Raw genomic sequence first — 4225 nt, 5'->3', positions numbered from 1 at the left:
TGAGCAAGTATTTTTTGCTCAGGCTCAAGGATTAACCTTAAGGGGCCTCCCCACTCAAGGGAGGAATCTCCACACACACTCCTACAAGTCCTCCCTGCTGGAAGACAGGACTATGCCTTTATAGCACAAAGTGATTGGTTGTTGCTAGGCTAGTCACTGCCATGCCAGCTTTATTTTTAAATAAGATGTTGTCACTTGTTTGTTTTTCTCCTTTCGTAAGCATCTGTCTTTCACATCCTTGTCTGTGCCAGTCTTTGTCAGGAAACATCTATCTTTCACGTCCCTGTGATGAGTTTAATTTAGGATTGTTGGTCAGGCTGATCTCAGCATCCTTCAACACTAAAAAGTGTTTTTACTGGAAATGAACTCCATTGGAATGAAGTTCAGGATCTTGAAAGGAGGGAAGAAGACATAAGCCAGGACTGTTGTCCTGGACTTCAAGAGGGCACACTTCAGCATGTTCAGGGATCTACTTGATATGGTCCTGAAAAGGGAACAAGTCCAGAAGAGATGTTTTGGTTTTGATTGGTTGGATTTTTTTTGTATCTCACAAGGAATTCACTTTCTACAAGCTCAAGAATGGCCCATTCTGGTGTTCAGGAGAACCTGCAAGGATGGCAGGAGGCTCTGCATGGATGTGCAAGGAGAGCTTGACTGAAGTCAACCATGAAAAAGAAGCATGCAAGAGGTGGACGTAAGCACAGGTGACTCAGAAGGAATAGAGCCATTGTCTTAACTGTGCAAGGATGAGAGGAAAACCAAATCAATCTGGTAAAGGGATGTGAAAGACAATAAGAAATGCTTCTACAACAGAAAATGTGCACCCGCCCCTGAATGTGACTGGGACATAGTAAAAAAGAACACTGCAGTAGGCCACCACAGAAGGTATTGTAAAGGAGAGGGATTTCAAGCAGAACTTAGGCAGAATTCAGTGGTAGGTTTTGGTCACAGAGAAGCATATGTTAGCATGAGGGATGGCTGAACCTGAGCATACAAGGTGTGCTGCCACTAAAAATGCAGTCTGTGTGTACTCTTTGTAAGGGCTTGTTCCCATGGGAATGTGTGAAAGTGTAATGCTTACAGCAGACCTCAGTTTGTACCCTCTAGAACATTCAGTATTGTACAGCAGGAGATGGATGGATTTGTTTTACTTGGAAGAATACTGTAAAGATGTGAGGAACAATGAAGCTATTGAACCTCACCACAGAACTCTGTACAGCAGTGACTGTCCAGATCTGCAGCATTGCATGTTTCCCAGCATTGCATAAGACATGTAAGACTAACTTTTAAAAACACCTTTTTCTCTTAAGCAACTTGTGCTTTTTTTCCTTTTGAGATCTAACAGAGCCAGGACTTCACACTACAAAGCAGACATAGAAAGATTGAGGTTCTCAATGCCTTATTTGCCTTAGTCTTTATAACACAGTTTGGGTTGAAAGGGATCTTTAAAGGTCATCTAGTGCAACATCCATGCAATGAGCAGGCACATGTTTAACTAGATCAGGTTTCCATCGAGCTTGATCAGGTTTCTATCCAGCCCAGTACAGATATTTATACAGTGAGGTAGATTGGAAACAGCTTCAGCTTCTGAGTTCAAAGGATCAGCAGCACAAAGACAAGCTGGAGACCAGACCCTTGTGTCAATACTAAGGTCATATCACTCAACTTCCTTAAGGACCTTGACAATGTGATATGCAAAGAGTGCATGCACACAAGTTTGCAGATATTCAAAACTAGGAATAATGATTGATGTTCCTGATTGTTACCAAAAATGGGTAAAAATTTTAAAACCCTTTAACACCAAATATAGTATTAAGAAGTAGGTGTTCTTTATTCAATGCTGGATGCACAAGGGGATATCTCCTCTGTGAATGCTGAATAAAGAAAAGCTCCTGTTTATATACTGTATTTTACATGCATAGTCATTGATTTTCCCAAGATAAACATACAATGATAATAATTTCCCTGAAATTATAACATTTTCCCTCCCCTTTATGCACATACTCTTCTGTCCTGGGGGTCTCTCAGGCGGTCTGTGGTGGTTGACCCCAAAGTGATACCTGACTGCCTGGTGAACTGGTAGAAGCTGGCACGTGGGCTGGTTGTGCTCCAGTTCTTCTCGCAGAATGGAAATTGTGCAGTTCCATAAGCCAGTGGCTTCTGAAGAATAAGCATTGTGTTACCCCACCACGTGCAGATGATTTTTCATCTGGCAACATGATGATGTCCCTCTGGACAGGGACAACTGACAGGTTGGAGAAATCAGCAGACAGGAACCTAATGAAGCTCAGCCAAGGCAAGTGCAGTTCTGCACCTGTGGAGGAATAACCCCATATACCAGTACAAGCTGAGGCCTCACTCTTTGCAGAGAGTCTATGTTTGAGTGTTTCCTGAGTCACTCTTTATAGCCCGGTGCTTTATCAGTAGTTTCTCACCATGTTCAGGCTGATGTGGCTGAAGTCCTTCCCGCAGCTGCCTGCAGTCAAACCAGTGTAAAAGCAGCATGTGTCTGCTCCTTGGGATAACCTGATGCTAGCTTGAGATACAGCATAGGTGTGTGAAGTTTGGCAGTTCATGAGCTGCTTCAGAAGCAGCTCCTGAGGTTAGTTAAAGTCACTGGGCTAGTAATTATTTAATTACTTCCAGCTGAGAAGCTACCCTCAGCACGAGACTACCCCTTCCAGATTCACTGATGGAGAAAGTGATGAACTGAGTCTTGTGAAAAATAGGAAGGGAATTGGCTGCTTGTCGGCCAGGCCAACCTAAACCTTGTGTGCTGTTTAGGTTTGTCACCCAGGCACACAGAATATGTCACAGAGTTTGCTACAGCTTTATCATGTCTCCTGACACCAGGAAAGGGACCTCCAGGGAGGCCTGCCAATGAAACCAGGAGCTTGTAATTCACACATGTGAATTAAAGTATTGACATGATTATAACTGAACAAAATAAAGACTTTAAATTCAGGATAACAGAAGAGCTAAAAATGGGAAGAAAAGTTAGTAAGCAAAACTGGTAAAACAGGAAGACAAGCAGCTGGATGTAATGTATACCTATACCCCTGTGCCGGGAAGAGATAAGGAAAACTGGCTGGTTTTGCATGAATAGGTTAAAAATATAGTAGCTTGATGCAATGTATACCTAACCACTTGCTTATTGAACACTAACCAAAAAAAGGAAATAAGGAAATGTAGTAAAAATGCTATGTAAACCCACTGAACTCTATATGGAACAGAGAAGCATTTCATAAAGCATGGGCTCTAATGCTTTCTCTCAGCTGGCTTAATAAATGTGTTTTTAACAGACAAAATTGTTTGTCTGTTGACCTTTGTTTCAATAACTGGCTCATGATGACTGAATAGCATTGCAAGAATAAATATTTAATTATGTGCATGAGGTGTCCCAGCCAAATTGGTCACATACAAGCAATTTTTCTTTAGGGGGTTTTATAGCTTTTACCGCAAGTGTATGATTTTAATCATCCAATTACCTACTAATGCATATTTCTAATTATCCAGTCACAAAGTATATTTTATAGGCCTTGCAGCATCATCACACATCAGCATCCTTGTGGTTTATTTGTTTATCCAGATGTTTCAGCTGCTGACTTAACAAAGTTATCAGGCATCAGCAACAACCTGTGTTTCTCATAGATATGGATCCTTCAGTTAATTTTGTGAAAACAGACGTTTCCTTCTGTTAGTAAATCACTTGGTCTTTTTAGTAGGGGTAGGTGGCAGGTCTTGGGTCTGAAGAGGATGATGCAGTGTTTATTTATTAATAATGCTGCTAACTTTTAAGGACTGTGTGGTCTCAATTTTATATCACACCATCTAGGCAGAAATGTAAAAACGGGAAAAAAGCCCAGAACCAAAGACAAAATTGATTGCAGGACGAAAGAGCTGGCAGACAGCAGGCTCTTACCGCTGCAGATGGATGGAGGTAATAGGAAACCCGCTGCTGTGGAATGACTCAGCTGATGGCAGCAAGGAGGGAAAGGGCCCTTAAAACCACTGTGCCCCTTGCCTGAAGGTTCCCAACCTCCCCTGTACTTCTTCCAGGCTTGGCAGGACACTTTCTCCTAACTGTTAAGCTCTGGAAATGGAGAGTGACAGCCCCGGGTTTTTTGCTGTGGGGTGTTTCAGCGTTCCAAGCCGCTTCGGGAGGCGCTCCCCGCGCAACGCCGAGGTGCTCCAGGGCGGGCCGGGAGCGGGACTACATCTCCCG

Source organism: Corvus brachyrhynchos, unplaced genomic scaffold, assembly GCF_000691975.1.
Source record: "Corvus brachyrhynchos isolate BGI_N302 unplaced genomic scaffold, ASM69197v1 scaffold27, whole genome shotgun sequence".
Lineage (NCBI taxonomy): Eukaryota > Metazoa > Chordata > Aves > Passeriformes > Corvidae > Corvus > Corvus brachyrhynchos.
This window is presented reverse-complemented; position numbering follows the sequence as displayed.